The following is an 18,323-nucleotide window of genomic DNA, read 5'->3' as shown; positions in this document are numbered from 1 at the left end:
TGTGCACGTATGGTACATGTGAGTACACAGTTGATCCTTAACACGGGTTTGGACGGCATCGGTTCACTTACACATGGAATTTCTTTTTTAATAAATACAATACCATAAATGTATTTTCCCTATGATTTTTAAAAAATATTTTATGTATTCATGAGAGATACAGAGAGAAAGGCAGAGGGAGAAGCAGGCTCCCTGAAGGGAGTCCGATGCGGGACTTGATCCCCAGACCCTGGGATCATGATCTGAGATGAAGGCAGACACTCAACCATTGAGCCACCCAGGCGTCCCTATGATTTTCTTTTCTTTTTCTTTTTTTTTTTAAGATTTTATTTATTCATTCATGAGAGACACAGAGAGAGAGACAGAGAGGCAGAGACACAGGCAGAGGGAGAAGCAGGCTCCATGCAGGGAGCTCGACGTGGGACTCGATCCCGGGACTCCAGGATCACTCCCCGGGTGGAAGGCAGGCACTAAACCGCTGAGCCACCCTAGGATCCCCTCTAGATGACTTTACTGTAAGAATACAGTGTATAATGCATACAACATACAAAACGTGCGTTAACAATTTATGTTACCAGTAAGGCCTCTGTCAACAGTAGGATATTAGTAGTTAAGTTCCAGGGGAGTCAAACCTATACACAGATTTTTGACTGAGGTGGGAGCTTAGTGCCCTTAATCCCCGATGTTGTTCAAGGGTCTACTAATAACGTAGTTCAGCACCCCTTTATTCATTGATGGGTCTCTGTACAGTGAACAGAAATGCACACTGTGCTGGTGTTGGGGTTGGGGCAGCTTTGTGGGCCTCTGTTTGGTGGTGTAGCTGCAGAGTAAACTTTAAAGATATGCATGCCCTTATGGGAATCTGTGGGAAGGGAAGTTCAGGAATTCCACTGTCACAGGTGTGACACACAGGTATGTGTGTGGGTATATACAGGGAGATGGAAAGTGTGGGGAGGTCCACACGGTGTGCGAGGTTTTGTGAGTGTATTTGGCTCATGCAGGCTCCGATGAAGGACTAACCTGGCCTATGGCTCCAGGTGAGAATGTGATTTCCATTCGGGCTGGGGATACCTATATTAAGGATTGCTACAGGCCAGGGGCTTTCCTGCACAGCAGCCCACTGATCCATCCCATCACCCCGCATGGTACAGACTATTGTTTCCATTTCAACAGGTGGGGAAGCCCAGGATCCAAGAACATGGCCCCTGGGTTACAGTACGATCCGAAGCCGAAGCAGAGCCCAGGCTTTCTGACTCTGAGCCCAGCACTCCTGCCTCAGTGGCTACCTCCACCATCTGGAGAGGTGAGTCACCAGAAGACAGTCATGGGTGACAGTGTTCCCTTTAAGCATCTCCTCCCAGGCACTCATACATGTTCGGGATTCCAGGCTGAAGGGCACCTGCCTAAGTTCTCTGCCCCCATCCCTGCCCTCACCCTGACCCCCTCCTGCCACTCCCAGGCTCATCTGCTCCCCGCAGACCCCCTGGCCCCACGGATCCACATCCCTGCAGCCTCCCAGCAGCACCGGAACAGCTTGCCCGCCCCGTGCATTATCCATATGTTTTCACCCCCAGCTGGGCGCTGGGTTATTGTTCTGGCGCAGGAGGGCGAGGGGGCGGCTTGTGGGCGTAGCGACGCCGGGCTGTCTGCTCGTTCTCTGCTTGTTATTACCTCTCCTCCAGGCTCCCATTAGCCAGCCTGCCCCAGAGGCCTGCGCAGGCTCCCTGCTCCTCGGCACCTTTGTTCCTTAATTATCACTGGGGAGACCTGCTCACCTGCCTGCCACTTTCTAAGAAGCTGTCTGGCTCCCCTTCCCCACCCTGCAACCCCAAGACCTAAGCCCCTTCACCTCCTTGGGCAGGGACTGATGTCTAGCAGCAGCTGGCCCCAGGCTTAGGCAGGCTCCCGGCCAATCCGGCCCCTGATAGAAGCCCTTTTTTTTTGGTCGCCTCCTCTGAGAACCCCGCCCAGATTGATGCTGTCTTGGATGTCAGGGCTGGAAGGGACTTGAAACTATCATGCGGTTCAACACCTGCCTCTCCACTTACTGCCTGGATTGGGCCACCTACAGAAGGTACTCAATGAATATTCAGTGAGAGTGTGATTAACTTCTGTAGCCTCTATTTGAATGCCTCTCCAATGGGCAGCTCACCCCCTCCCAAGGCAGCCAGTGCCACCTGGAGATGGCTGAGACTTTTGTAAAACCGCTCACCGACATCTCTCCCCGGGGCCCTTGGATTTTCATGGCCCTAAATCTAGACACCACTTTGCTGTGTTTCTGGGTCTGGGCCTCAGTCCTGTCTTTCCTGTGGGGGGTGGGGCTGGGACAGGGGGTGGGCAGCTCACCGATGCCACCTCGGGCAGGCAACCCCCAGCAGGAGGCTCTGTCCGGGAGGCACTTGATTCTCTTGTTGGACTTGGAGCCTCAGCCACGGCTCAGGCTGGCTCTAGCCCCTGGCTTGCCTCCCGTCTCAGGCCTCTGGCTGCTGTTCTTGGGCGGAAGGTAAGGGGGAGGAGGCACTGGGGTGAGAACCCTCAGGCCAAACAAGCTCTGACAGCCGGCTACAACCGCGGAGGAGGGCGCTTGCTGCACACACAAGCCAGGGCTTCGGGGAGGGAAGGCCTCAGGGAGTCCGGGCAGGAGACAGGAATCTCCCCTCCCCAGCCAGCCTGCCGCCCTGCCTCCTGACCCTTGCACAACTCCCTGCCTCAGTGCACTGTGGGTACAAGAGGGTCAGAGACCGAGCTTCCAGATGCAGGAGCCAGGGATGAGCCGACCCACATGGGTCCCAAGGACACCCTCATGTTGGGACAGTGCCCCCCGGAGGCTCTTAGGGCAGGGGCTTCCCTCCAAGGGCTCAAGGGTGTTGCCAAAGCCTACGACTGCCTTTGGGCCAAGCCTTCGGGTGGCAGTACAGGAGGGACACACACTGGGCCGAGGAGCCCTGTGTCCACAGAGGGTCTCAGAGCCTGGGCCCGGCCTCATTCCCTCCACCCTCCTTGGGGGCCACTCTACTCCATCCTCCCTCCCACCATTATCATCTTCCACTCTAGTTTTGATTCAGTTGGAGAGTTTCCTTTTGATCTCCATCTCTGTGGTCTTCCCAGAGACTGAGGGCTCCCTGAGGGCAGGGGCATGTCTGTCCCCAAGTCTGCGGGCTCCAGGGGAACAGGGTCACGCTCACTTGTCAATCGGGCCCATGGGGAAGGGTGGGGATTGGAGCCCAGCCACAGCCTGGTCTTGGCTCTGAGCATCCTGGGTCCCAGGAGTGCCACAGTGAGTCCAGGAAGGAGCCTGGTGCATGTCAGAGGGCCCTCTGGACAAACACACCAGCTGGGGGTGGAGGACTCGGGTCGGGAGGCCACCTCCAGCCACTAGACTGTGACCTCAGCCAGGCCGCCCCTGGTGCTCTCCGGATCTGACTCAGTTCCTTCCCAGCGCTGCTGGGCGTCCATCCCCAGGGGCAGCCCCCAGGAGATCCGCCAGATTCCACAGGCCCCACCCAGACAGAGGCCGCCCCCTGCCCCACTTGGGCACTCAGGGGCTCTAGCGGGACTGGAGGGGTCAGCAGAGGGCAAAGGTCATCTGCTGAGCCATTGGCTCCACCCCCTCTTCCCTTGGCTCCTTCAGTTTCTTTGGATGTGAATTTCTGTCTAGGTGTTGGTGTGGGCCCTGGTCAGGAGCCCCTAACATGCAGGTACCCCCTTACCAGGCTGGGAAGAAAAGGAACCCCCACAAGGCAAACAAGGCAGTTCTATGATAGCCACTCCCTTAGGGGTCTCTCAGGTCACCCCTCAGAACCTTCTCATTAAGAGACAATAAATGAAGGCAGCTCCCGTAGAATGTTCTCTGAAGCCTGTGTCCAGATATGCAGAAGAGGCTGGGGGCTGCAGGGCATTAAGATCCTGGAGGCGCAGGATGGGAGATGACTGGCTGATCAGCACTCAGCCCCTCAGCCAATGGGATCCTGAGAAACTTAAATCAGAACATGCCACTCCCCTGCCTCACCCTGCCCTGCCCCAAGTGCTCTCACCTCACTCAAAATAATACAGAAACTCTACAGGCCCTACACCATCGGGACGCTGCCTGCCTCTCGTGCCTCATCTTCCCCTACTCTCCCCCTCATTCACTGCACTCCAGGCTGACTGGCCTTCTTGCTGTTTCTCACACGTACTTGGCCTGCCCCCTGCCTCAGGACCTTTGCACTTACCGTTCCTTCCAACCAGAATGCTCTTTCCTATACTTTTCTTCATTTTTGTCATTCAGAGCTCAAGAGATCTCTCCTTAGAGGCGCACTAAATGACCCAATAAAAATAGTGTCTCTCTGTCTCTACAACTTTGCTTCTTTCTTCCTCACAGCACTGTTGCTACCTGAAATGAGCTTCTCTTTCATTTCTGGGTTATTGTCTGTCTCCCCACTAGAACATAAGCTCTCTGAGGACGCACTGTATCCCTGGGACCCAGCACGGGCCTTGACATGGTGGGTGCTTAAGAGATAGCTTTTGAATCAGTGAGCAGCCTGGGAAAGGAGAGACATGTGCTGATAGCCCAAGGGCTGGCGGGGTTGGTACAACCCCAAAGGAGCTGGTCCTTTGGCTCCCAGGCCTCAAAGGGCGTGCCACGGACTGAGGTAGGAGGAGGATGGGAGGTGATAAGGGAGGCTGCCCATCAGCATCTTTCCAGATGCCCCCCAGGCTCCACTCTGAGGGCCAGAGGGGAGGCTAAGGAAGGAGGTACCACAGGCCACATTCTCTGAGTGTCTCATCTGGAAGAGACAGGCAGAGGTCTTGGAGTTCAGGCCTCTCCACTGAGCTTGAAGCCAGGGCCTTTCTGCTTGATCCACTATGTCAGGTTCAGTGTGTCCCGAACCCGACACCTTGTCCTTCCCGGTTCCTGGACAGGCAGGCTCGAAGGCCCAGAGTCACTGCTGACTCCTCACTCACCCCTGCCCTCCAGACTTCTTGGTCGATGACCACTGATGAGCGGTCCCCTGTCTGGTCCCTGTTGTCTCCATCAACTCGCTGAGGCAGCTTCACCTCCACTGGCCCCAAACACTCCCAGCCCCTGAAGCAAACTCCACCAAGGAAGGGGTCAGGGAGGGTAGGGAGGAGGGGAGGGGTCCTGCCAGATTCTGACCCCCAGGCTCCAGCAGAAATTGGGTTGTGCTGGCAAGTGTAGGGGCTCTGGACTTCAGCAGACTTCGGTTGTCTCACTTTGTCCCCAGTTATGATATTAGGGAAGTCACTTAACCTCTCCAAGTGTCCGTTCCCCCACCCATAAAATGGAGACAATGTATATCCTACTGGGTTTCTTGAAGGTTAAGTGGGAACACATAATAAGTGCCTAGCAAGTCTGGACAACAGTTAACGCTTAATAAATGGAAGGCCCATTCCTTCCCTTTCAAACTTCATTCTCTTGCTCAAGAACCTGCTGTAGCTCCCTGTTTCCTACTGTGTCTGATCGAAATGCCTCTACTCGGCATTCAAGGATCTCCGTGTCTGGTCTAACTTCTTTTTTTTTTTTTTTTTAATTTTATTTATTTATTCATGAAAGACACACACAGAGAGAGGCAGAGATGTAGGCAAAGGGAGAAGCAGGCTCCATGTAGGGAGCCCGACATGGGCCCGATCCTGGGACTCCGGGATCACGCCCTGGGCTGAAGGCAGGCGCTAAACTGCTGAGCCACCCAGGCCATCCCTGCTCTGAACTTCTTGATCCAATTTTCACTCCCAAGATTTCCCATACACTCTCTTTACTCCTGTGTCCCCACTAAGCACACCGTGGTCATCCCTCTGCCATGCCCTCTATCCACATTGCCTTTCTTGTCTCCTCTGCTTATCCTACTCATCCTGCAAGGCCTCCTTCTCCAGGAAGGCAGAGATTGGCAGAGACAGGACTTGATCTGAGGCTGAAGGGGGTGTCCTGGAGGAGGGCATTCTGGAAAGAGCTGCCAGCTTCAAGCCTCAGAGGGGAAGGCTGAATGGAGAATGTAGGGGGAGACAGCGGGCAGATGGATTGGAGGGGGCAGAGGGTACATGAGGGGAGGCATCAGACTGCCCATTTAAAGAGGAAGGAGTAGGATCTGGAACCATCGTTCTGACAGGCTAGAGAAAGATTCAACAAGACCTTCCTGGGGAAGTGGTTGTAGTTCCAGAATTTTCCTGACCAGAAAGTGCCACGGCGAATCCCCTGAGTCCATGCCAGCTAACACGCTCAGCCTCCTGTCCCTGGGGCTCAGGGACAGAGGAGCAGAGAAGATGGTCCCTCCACCTGCTGCCTGCAGAGGCAGGGATGTCAAGTGAGGCTAAGAGTGATGTCACTGGTGACCTTAGGTTTCTCACCCATCTTCCCAAAAGCGTTTTCTTCAGTCACAGTCACTTGTCCAAGTGACTGACCCAAAGTCCTTATGTCACGGACTTTGCTGCTGTCACCCCAGCACGTGTCCCTGGTGTGGCTCCGCAGAGCCTTGCTGGTCCCCAGCTCTCATTAGGGTGCCAGTCTTGAATTCTCCAGTTGTCAGCACTTGGCACGGAGACCCTCGCAGTTTCTCCAGCCCCCCACTAGCCAAGCCCTCCATTCGGGCAGCCAGGCCCAGCTGGAATAACAGCTTCCCTCCTTCCCTCCCACGGACACGAGACTATTTATGGCTCACTAGGACCTTCACACCCATGAGCTCACTGGAGCATTCCCCACCCGCTCTGGGAACCCAGCGGGGCAGGCGCTGTCAGCCCCATTTTGCAGATGGAGAAACTGAGGCTAAATGCCTTGCCCAGCAATTTCCCCAGAGCCTGGCTTCCTTAGTCAGAGGTTCTTTCTCAATTCCTCCAGGAGGATGGCCCCAAAACCCCTAATTCTGAAGTGGGGGAGTTTCGCACCAGGGCCAGGTGGGTGGAGAGGTGGGCTCTGGTGAATTAGCCAGTTCCAGGAGTGGAAGGAGCCTCCATGGCAGTGGGCGAGGGGGGCAGCAGTGGAGGAAAGTTTTCATGGCCTCGGCTATGGTAAGAGTATGGCAGGGTGATTTTCAGAGAGGATGTGGGGGCCTACAGTCTGGGTAAGCAGGCTGGGAGTGAAGGTGGGGTGTGGGCTTGCCAGGAGAGTGCAGGGGAAAGGGGTGGTCCCCAGCCTCGAGCTCCCTCCCGGACAGCCAGACACGGGTAGCTGTGTACTGGCTGCAGCTGGAGGGATGCAGGGTAGATACCAGAGGGGATTTCCTGTCCACAGACTGTTTAGGCTGAGTTCCTCTGCCACATGGACAAGAGTCTAGCCCAAGCCCTTCCTATCACCCCCATACGAGGACTATGCCATCTCGGTCTCCCACCTCCCCTTGTCTCCTGTATTTGCTCCATCCCAGACCCTCCCAGATGTCTACTCACTCCCGGCTTGCAGACTTGCACCTGAGTCCCTAAAGCCCCTTCCAGAAGCCTTCTCTCATCCGTCTTCAGACTGAGAACATGACTCTTCTTCCAGCCCAGGGAATGATAGTTTGTACTTTGTACTTTGTCTCAGAGCTTGTGCATGGGAGCTTCTGACTCCTCACTAAGACTGCTGTGTCCTCGGGCCTCCACTGTGTCTCTCCCACCAAACTGCCCAGGTCTCCATCCTGAAGCCCCACTTCCTGCAGCTGCGGCAGCCTCTGCCCATAGGGGGCGCCCAAACAGTGTTGCTGAGTAAGGACATCCTTGCTACTGCGCCAATTACCTGTAGGGACACGGGTCTGGGTGAGATGTCTCCTCCCAAAGCTCCAGCTTGCTTTTCAACCGACCTGGCCGCTAAGGGGAGGGAGAAACCTTACAGAAGGAGGGAGGCCTTGTTTGGGATAGGAGGCATGGACCAGACAATGACCTCTATAGAAGGCTCGTTGACCTTCCAGGCTGGAGGTGCTCACACAGCCTGCCCTGGACCCAGATGTCTTCCTTGGCCCTGCTCTGAAAGCCCCCGGGGCTCGTAGGCAGAGGCCCCAACTAAGCAACCCCTGTTTCCTTCCCCAAGTCTCTCGGAAAGAGTGGTGAGTCAGTTGCGGCCATGAACTCATCCGAAGCAGTAAAAATAGGAAAACAAACAGGCCTGTTCTCCAGGCCACCGGGAGGAGAGGGTAAGGGTGAGGGGGAAATGGGTTTTCCCCCACTGGGCAGAGAGGACAGCCATCTTTTGAAGTCCTCACAAGTGAGGCAGGCGTCCTTATGGCCCCTAGAAGCTCAACCACATCAAAGCCACCCAGGGAAGGTGGTTTGAGGGGCATGCTGTCTCACATACAGTCACAGTCACATGGTGACACAGCTGAGTCCCTGAGGGACACACAGTGACACACACAGTTGAGGGCCCCTCAGCTAGCTGCACACACAACACGCAACACACAGCAGTGGCCCACCAGGCAGTGGCACCCGTGCACACAACCACACAGATGGGCGGGCACACCCGGAGACAGCGCTGCAGAGTCCCACGCAAGCACACACGTCCACGGCAGCTGTCTCCACCCAGAGGTGCACGCAGGTCACGCAGAGCAACACACAGCCACGCAGACAGCCACATGCACACACCCAACACCCGGCCGCTCTCAAAACCAGTCTCCGAGAGCCACACAGAACATCACAAGGCCAACGCCCATTTCTCTGCACATAGTCACACAAACACAGCCACACGGACGGTCACATGCAGCCCCCAACCACACAGCTCCCTCACAAGGCCCAGGGCCACACCCAAGCCACACGCAAGAGTCACAGGCACACAATCTCAGTTACACACTAGTCACGTGCTCACAGTCACAAAGGCAACATGCCCACATGACCCACACTGTCGCTAAGACCCGATCTGTCCATGGAGCCTCTGGGGCTGAGATCTGCTGGGAGCCAGTCCGCAGGGGCGATGTGGGGGTGTCTGATGCGCGGCTGCCAGCTTAACCCTCTCCCCGCTCCTGGCTGCCCTTCCCTGGCCACCGTCTGCTCCGAGTGCCCACTGTTTAGCATTCTCCAGGCTTTGCTGTCTCCCCCATACCTCCTGCCCCGGAGCAGAGGGGCAGGCAGCCTTGGAGATGATCGAGCCCAATCGACATTAATCACTGTCCAATTTATTGAACATGCCATTGTGCGGGCCCGTGTGCCAGCTGCTGTGCTAGGTGCTGGTGGACACAGAGGCTCTTCTCAAATCAGACCACAGTTTTCTGCCAGCGAGGTGGCTGTGTGTGACCCTCCAAGGATCTAGCCCCCAACACCGACTTGCTTCTACACCCTGACTTTGCAGAGGCCTCCAGTGAGTTAGAGATGCTCCAGTCTCACTGGGCAGTGGCCATTTCTGGGAGGGTGACCAGGGGTCACGTAACTGACACCGCCTCTAAAAGGGGGCCCTGAGGGATGCTCAGGAAAGACTCCTGTGTGAGCTTCTCCTCCACGGCTCTCGGGGAGTGAGCCTTGATGAATAGCTGGGTTGGAAAACATCCTGTACCAGGGTCCGGAGAGCCGGGCTTGCATCCAGCTCTGGCATGTCATCTTGGGCCAGTCACATCCCCTCTCAGGCTCAGCTTCCCGGGAGAGAGGGCGGGTTAAGGGCGCTGGGCCAAATCAGTTTCTCACAGGGGGTGCTTATTAATATGCAGCTTTCCAGGCCCACTCCAGACCTTCTTCATCCCAGAATTGTAGACCCCCTGGCTCTGGGGATCTCAGAGGTGCATCTAGCTGTAAGAAGGATGACAGAACTTTGAAAGTGAGCCAACGGCTGCTCCAGGGGCTCCTGAGGGCTCCTCCTAGCCCCGGTGCCTGGCATGCAGGAGCTACCACCACCCTCCAGGAGGTGCCACGTCATCTGGCTGGTTTAGAGGCTTGGGCTGGTGAAGGGCTTGTGGTTAGGGCAGGTGCCGGCCAAATCAGAACATTTGGGCCCTGTTCTTGGCCGAAGCTAGACTTCTAGGGTGGATCAGGCTGTCTGGGGACTCTTGGTACCCCGTTCAGGGCTAATGATGTCCAGGCTCTCTAAGGACCAGGTCCCAACCCAAGACCTTGGGACTTGCCTAAGATGGGCACAGGCAGGGCATGGTAGGAAAAGTCCATGGGTCAGTCTCAAATCCCTAGGGACTCTGAATGGGGGTTCTGTTTATTTTGAACAGTTTCCTCCATTGAGTCAACCTGCTTCCTGGTTTCTACTTAGCTCCTTTCCTGATGCTTATGGGATAGAATCATATGCTGTTAGAATTGGAGAGACATTAGTGAGCACCTACCCCATTTCCCTAGCCCATGATAGAGCCCCTCAACCACATACATCATAAAAAAGCCACATTATGAGCTTTCCATGTGCTGGGCACTCTGCTAGTCACATACAGTACGTCATTGGATTCTCACAACAATTTTATTTGGTAGGTATTATTAACTCCACTTTACAGATGAGAAAAATGAGGCTCTGAAACTCTAAGCCAAGTGTCCCAGCAGCAAACTGCCATCTGTCCCTAAGCTCAGGGTCTCAGCCACATCTTAGAGTGTCTCTCCACTTCTGCTTGAATGCCTCCAGTGATGGAGACTCCCAAACTCTTCATGAGGGCCAGCTGTACATGCACAGTGGAGGATTCTCCAAGAGAAGCAGACCTACCCCCTAGAATGCCTTATTCCAACAGAGGAAACAAGATGTGAAATAATTACTCCACAGAGAATTCTCACCCTGCTGCCCTAATTCTCTCCCAGTCTTGACTCCTGTCGCTGTACTCCCCTGTCCGGGGCTTCACTCAGATCACCCTCCCACACCAGGCCAGAGGCCCTATCAGGCCATGCAACAGCCAGTTGCTAACAGCTCTGTCCCTGTCTCCCTGTCTCCTCCTTCACCCATCCAGAGACAGTTGGGATGCTTTGGAAAAAAACAGAACCTCAGAGTCCAGAAGCTGGGGATCCAATGCCAGCTCTGCCCCTCACTGGTTGTGCAATGTTGGGCAAGGTGCTGAGCTGCTCTGAGCATTGGTTTCTTCATCTGTGAAATGGGGACAGCCATACTTGCCCCACCTGACCAGGTGGTGAGGATTAGCTGAGATCCCCAGTGTGAAAGTATTCCACACACTGCCGAGGGAGACGGACCCTCCAAAGCATCCCCGTACTTAGGAAGAGAGCTCAGAGTGGCTTCGGGATTAGCTAGAGAATGAAGGCTGCCCTGAACACGTCGTTGGTATTTGGGCCGCAGGGAGGGATGAGGTGCTGAGGAAGGCAGATTGTCTGCCCTGCAGATTTCTGTTCTGACACCTCCTCCAGCCATCACCAAGTCCTCTGGGAATAATAGCCTTTTAATCAGGTTGGCCCTCGTACCCTTCTGGTAGATTAAGTGATGGAGACAGGCATATTCCCTGTGGGTGAGTCAAAGGAACCAAGAGAAAGAAGGGAAGCAAACAACTGAAGACACCTACTATATGCCAGTCACTTAGAGTAATTCACTAAATCTTCACAATCCTGTGAGAATGGGCTTCTTATGATGTCCATTTCACAGATGAGAAAACTAAGGTGGCACAGGGAAGTTTTATCTGCTCAAGTCAGTAAGATGTGGGGGTGGGATTAGCATTTAGGTCTTCTGGGCTCCCAAGCTAATATGCTTTGCATGGTACCTGGTTGGGCCATGGAGAAGGCCAGGATATGTATGGGCTATGCTACAGCCTCTCACCCCTGCAGGGCAGCGGGAGGGTAGGGAGGGAGAAGAGGCCCTTTGGTAGGAGCCTATCTCATGACTGTCACCCTATGGCCTCCTATAAGCCCCCTGCCCCTGGGATTTCTCATAAATGCAAACACAGGTACACCATTCCACTCATCCTCATTCATTCATTCCTCGCTTGTGTACTTACACACCCGGCCCTGTGCTAGACACTGTGTTCCCTGAGGTGGGACCCATCCTTGCCCTCATGTGGCAAAACCACCCACAGAGGGCTAAACACATGCTCCAGGGAAGCGGGAGTGTGGTTACAGTCTGGGATGAGGAGATCGGGGAGGTTGTCTTAGAATCTATAAGCTGTCTAAAAAGGGAAGCAAGAATCCTAAGTACAGTATGATTCTATTCATGTAAAATTCATCAATAGATAAGAGAAAGTACACACAGGTGACAAAACTGTAAGGAAAAGCAGGGAGGTGATGAACACAAAAGCTGGGGCACCACGGAGAAGAGGCTTATGATCCAGGAGGGTCATTCAGGAGGTCCTGGGGAGCTGGCTGGGTCCTACTTCTTGACCTGGTACCTAGTTTTTAACCATTTCTTTTTTCTCTCTCTCTATTTGTGTGTGTGCGTGTGTGTGTGTGTGTGTATGTGAGAGAGAATTCACTCTTTTTTATATATTTTTAAAAAGATTTTATTTATTTATTTGAGGGGGGGATCACATGAGCAGGAGGAGGGGCAGAGGCGGAGGGAGAAGCAGATTCCCTGTTGAGCAGAGAGCCATGGGCTTGATCCCAGGAACCTGAGATCACAACCTGAGCTGAAAGCAGACCCTTAACCTACTGAGCCACCCAGGCACCCCTGTATATTTTTCTCACAATTTTCATACACATAAATTGCTAAATTCACTGTTGGGTGGGACCTAGGCCAACCCCCCACAGTGTCCTGCACAGAGATCCTGTGCTTAGTAGGTACTTAAAAAGAGAGTATTGACCTGCAGTGAGTCTTAGGGAGCTGGAAGGGGTATGGTCTCAGGTCTAGAGACAAGAGTTCCCATACTCGCTGAAGTTCTTGAGGACCAAGAGGCTTAGAGGCATCTTTGCCATGAATATCTAGACACCTGAGGGGTAGGAATTCCCCAGACTTGAGAATTAGCTTCCCTTCCCCTCAATCCACCACCAAAGCATAGCGCCGTACAATGAACATGGAGTCAGAGGGCCTGAATTGGATATCCAGCTCTGTACATACGAGGCAGGCTTTCCCCAGCAAACATTTCGTGACATGAGCCTCAGTAACTTTATCTGCAAAATGGAACTCATAAACCACCCACTTCACAAGTTACTAAGAGCCCCCAGTGAAGTCATACCTGTGAAAATACTTTAAGGAATGCCATGTGCCTCGTACACTTATAAATGCCATATTACTTAGGTAGTCTTCCCACCCCATTTGCACACAGTTTTGCAAGGAGAGCTAAGAATAAAGTCTTACTCTGATTTAGAAAGTCCCCAGCCTCAGCGCCCCCAGGTCCTTTGGGCTTGCGATCTGGGCCTGAGCTTCAGGGTGATTCCAGGAGCAAGTTCCCCGAGTTGGAGGAAGCCCAGCTGGGGAGGTGGCATTCCAGGCGGCATGTCAGAGGGTGAGTCAGGGCTCCGGCGGCGGCCCTCCTCCTCCCTTGGCTTTTGGCGCCAGGCCCAGCCTGGGTTGTTTTCATTTGCATACATCTGCATATATGCAAGCTTCACCTGTGCACCCTGGCTGGGCCCTGGGGAAAGACACCTGTGCAGGGGCAAAGGACAGAAAGCAAAGTAGCTGGCTGCCTGCTGGAGCATCTAGACCTAGAATTTGGGTGCATGGTCCAACCACCCATCAAATGCCTAAATCTCTGGACCAAACACATCCCTTCTTGCCCACCCTCTTCTGGTTGCCCAGGCCAGGAACTTCAGAGTCATTCTTGCCTCCGTCCTCCTGTGGTACAGTCACCAGGCCCAGGAAAGTTTCTCTCTAGCCCGACCTCTGACACTTTCCTTCCTTTTCACCAACCTTATTTGCAACAGCCACCTTTTTTTTTTTTTAAAGATTTTATTTATTTATTCATGAGAGACACACAGAGAGAGAGGCAGAAACACAGGCAGAGGGAGAAGCCAGCTCCATGCAGGGAGCCAGATTTGGGACTCGATCCCAGGACTCCAGGATCATGACCTGAGCCGAAGGCAGCTGCTTAACCGCTGAGCCACCAACACGCCCCTGCAACAGCCTCCTAACTGGGCTGACACCTGACTCTCCCCTTCCCAGCACATGTTAGTACCGAGATGCTCCAGGGAAGCCTCTCAGCTCCCAGCCTGGTCCTCCCCATTACCCATGGCCTCATCCTAAGCTCCTGGTTGGTGTCTGAGGCCCTCCACAGTGCAGAACCTCCTGACTCTCACTTCCTTCCTCCCATTTTTCCCTTCTAACCAGGTGGGTGTAGACCCTGCACACACCTTTTCTATGCCTCAGTCTCCTCATCTGTGAAACGGGTGATAATAACAGGACTCCCTTACAAGGTTGTATGTAGATTTCAATGAGGAAATGCACAGGAAGCATTGTGCACAAGCACACAATAAATATCAGCCATCATTGATATTATTACTCCTCCTACCACCCTTCCATAGAGGGCTTTCCTCTCCTGGGGTCCCTTCTCCCTCCCAGCCCTTCCTCCTGCCCTTAATGAGTAGAACTTCACCAGGTAAGACAACTCCATGATAGTTAAGAGGACAAGATGGCCAGCATTCCAATTTCAGCTTTTTTTTTTTTTAAGATTGTATTTATTTATTCATGAGAGACACACACAAAGAAAGAGAGAGGCAAAGACACAGGCAGAGGGAGAAGTAGGCTCCATGCAGGAAGCCCGATGTTGGGACTCCATCCTGGGTCCCCAGGATTACGCCCTGGGCCGAAGGCAGGAGCTAAACCGCTGAGCCACCCAGGGATCCCTCAATTTCAGCTTTTAGGCAAGTTATTCTTTCTGTGCCTCAGTTTCCTTATCTGTAAAGGGGAGATAATATGGATACTTACCTCATAAGTGTGATAAACGAAATGATGCATGTAAGGGCTTAACATGGTGCCTAGAACACAGAAAACACTTAACAAGTGTCATCTATATTGTCATTATTGTGTTAACCCAAGATACGTGTCCTCAGATCACTATTGTTCCCATTATGCAGGCTCCAGAAGGTTCCTCGGAGGTGTTTCCAAGAAGAGCACCTCTATCAGGATCCTCTTGTGCTTCAGACAGCCAGAGAACCACTACGTGCGTGGCCCTCTCCCAGGCTTTCCTGTGGACAGAAACTGAGGCAGCCAGTGCCTCATTGGGCTGGCTGGCAGTTGGGGTGTGGGGCTGAGCGTCCCCCTCCCTGCTAGTTCTGGGGCACTTCTACCTACCCAGAATTTGGGCTGGGGAGAGCTTGTCCCTCAGCCAAGGCTGAGATGGGACAGGTATGGGTTAGCTCATAAACTGAGAAGGGTCTTTAGGGGAGAGATGGGCAATCTGGTCTGAGAAGCTGGAAACATGTAAGCTGGGTTCCCCTGGGAGCCCAGGACCAGTGCACAGCCCCCACAACTTCCCAAGCACAAACCCTTTCCCCTTCTCTGCCCACTTTCTCCTCCGCCAGCCTTCTCCAGGCAGCAGTGGATGAACTTCCACCATGTGACCCTTTTCTAAAGGGAATTAATGAGGGTAACTGACCACAATAGGTAAATGCTGGTGGGTAGGGGTGTTTGAGCCACCCCCCCCTCCTTAAACAGCCTGGAGGGGGCTGGGCCCCTACTGCTGGCTTAGTGCCCTCACCCACCAAAGCTGAGCCCAGTGGGGGAGGGTTTGGAAGAACTGAGAAGAGTGGGGTGGGACCCAATTGCCTCTCACCCTCCCCCCATATCCTCCCCCTGCCTACCCTGCCCCCACACCAGGTCTGACAAGGGCAGCTCAGGGCAATGAATCCCAGAGCGAAAGGATGTGGGATTTTTTTTTTTTTGTACTTGTGATTATTTTTCTCCTTTTGGGGGGTAGGTATGGGGGTGCAGGTACCGTGGCCCATGTCGCCATCCCACTCTATTCCCTAAGGCAATATTCCTCTCATTCTCCCAAGCCCAGCCCAGCAGACATAAGGATACCCCTTTCTCCCTGACCTCGAATCCCAGACTAGGACTTAGGGACTGAACCTACCCTTTTCTTATGAAAGAAAAGCAGTCTGGACCTCCAAAGGGTCTGGTAAGGGAGAAAGTGAAACCAGTGACCCACCCCCACAGATCTCCACGGTATAGAGGGAGTCACAGGCGAGTGTAGCGTGTGTACGTGTGTACCTGTGTGGGGGCGTGTGCTGGGTGTTTTGTGTATGTGTGACACGGCTTGTGAATGCGGCAGGTGTTGTGTGATCGCCTGTGGAGTGAGGGCCGAAGCTGCTGGGTTCTGGGATTATGTGTGTGTGTGCGGTGGGTGCAGGGGGTCTGCGGTACGTCGCGGGGGCCTGTGCACACCCGCTCCGCGGTGCCGGCTGGATGTACTTCCCCACTCCCGCCCGGTCCTACCGCCGCCTCCCCTCGCCCCCCGACCGGGACCGGGCGAGGGCGACCTCGGCGGGACGCCCGAGTTCCCGGGCCCGGGTCTGGAAAACTGCGGAACTCGGCGGAGCCGCCTTCGTTCGGGGCGCGGCGAGTTCGTTGCAGCCGGGTTGGCCTCGGGGCCTCCCGCGGGCTCTCCGCGTTCCCGGCATCGGGCGCCGCCTCCCGCGGTCGGTCCTCCCGGCTCGGTGCGGGCTCCTCCCCCAGGCCCGCCGGGTCTCGAGCTGGGGCAGCGGGTCAGAACTCTGGGGCCCCCCGCGCCCCCACCTCGCCGCCTCCGGCCCCCGCGCGCCCAGATCCAGCCGCCGGGCCCCCTCGCTGCGCAGGGCGGCGCCCCCAACGCACCTTCCAGAACGCCCCAGTTTTTTTTTTTCCGCCCCGGTTTTTGTTAACTGTTTTCTTTTGCGGGGTTGGGGGTGTTGTGGGATGTCCAAGAGTGGTCATAGTTTTGTTTGTTTTAACATAGTTTGGTGACTTCATACATACGTGCCTGTCATTTAAACGTCCCGGTCAATCCCCAAAGTGAAGACTGTTCCTGGAGCGGAGGCTGGCATTGGAAAGAAAAGCAAAGAGGACCCGGAGGGAGTGTGGCTTGGGGACCGAGCAGAAGACTCGTGAATCCTGCTAGCCGAGCACTTGCCAATCTCGAGGGGGCACAGACCCTGAAACCGGCCCTCTCCCCTTCCTCTGGTTGCTTCTCCAGAGTTATCTGGAAAATGATACTGGGGGTGTGGGGGGGGTGGGGGGGTGGGGTGGGGGTGGAGCAAGGTCAATCATAGAGAAAGTTCTCCCGGGAGGCTGCAGGTGAACGCAAACCTAAGTGCGCGGCCAGACTGGCGGTGACCTCAGTCAGCAGCCTGCAGTCCCGCTAGCGCCGGCGCTCGCTCAGGAACTGATCAATCAGAGAGAAGAAAAGAGACAATCATTCAAAATTTCGAGACAAGAGGCGCCTGGTTGCCTCAGTCGAGGGAGCCAACGACTGTTGATCTCATGATTGTGAGTTCAAGCCCCAAGTTGGGTATGGAGATTATTTTTTTAAGATTTTATTTATTTATTCATGAGAGACAGAGAAAGAGAGAGAGAGAGAGAGAGAGAGAGAGAAGCAGGCTCCACGCAGGGAGCCGGACGCCAGACCCGATCCGGGACTCCAGGATCACGCCCCGGGCCGAAGGCAGCACTAAACCACTGAGCCACCCAAGGATCCCCTGGAGATTATTTTTAAATAAAGACTATAAAAATTTTTTTAATATTTAAAATAAGTTTTTAAAAATCACCTTTTAAAAATTCAAGACCAGTCAAATCGGAGCGTGTGGCAAGGTGCGCAGGTCTCTACGAAATGTCCCTTCCCCCGGCCCTGCCAAAGGTGGGGGCTTTACCACTGCACACACGGTGGAGCAGAGGGAGGAATTCTCACCCCCCACCGCCCTGCCGAGTCAAATTATTCACAAAGTTTCCCCCAAACCGAGATATTACGAAAGCCCTCAATTCAGACTTAAATTCTGCTGAGAGTAGACAAGAGACAACGAAGATTTCGTTTGGAGATGGTGGGTACGATGGAGGGCCAAGGGCGCCGATAATTTGGCACTGGCCGCCCAGGGCTAGGAACTGGGGTCCAGTGGAACCTCTATTCCCCTGAGCAGGTCCATGCAAGCCCTGCGCACCCACCGTGTGTTTGGGGTGTTGGATACAAGCATATGAGCCACCGCGGAGGAGCACTAGTTCGGATGGAGTTTCCCCGCTTCGGGGAGAGTCCCTCAAGCAGGGATTGGTCCCACCGCTGAGGGTATTTATTCTGCGTACAGAAACGTTACCGGGCGGGATCGGGTGGGATTGCGTTTTCCCGGGGAACCAAAAAAAGCCTGCAAACCACCATGTACCCTGTAGATCTATCAGGTGGTCGCCCACCCTTGGCTGGCTCTTGACGTGGGGGACACCGTGCCCCCACTCTGAACCCTGGATCGTTTCCCGGGCCCTCACTCCGGTGCTGGGGCTCTCCAGGCGGGCCCCTTTGGCTAATGGACAGGATCTGCGTGAGAAAGAGCAGAGAGAGACACTCCTGATTTTTATGACAAGCCAGAGGCTGAGGTATTGGGAGGGCAGGAGAGAGTCCGTTTTGTTTTGC

This window comes from Canis lupus, chromosome 16, assembly GCF_048164855.1.
Source record: "Canis lupus baileyi chromosome 16, mCanLup2.hap1, whole genome shotgun sequence".
Lineage (NCBI taxonomy): Eukaryota > Metazoa > Chordata > Mammalia > Carnivora > Canidae > Canis > Canis lupus.
The sequence above is the reverse complement of the archived record's forward strand: the minus strand, read 5'-3'. Positions refer to the sequence as shown.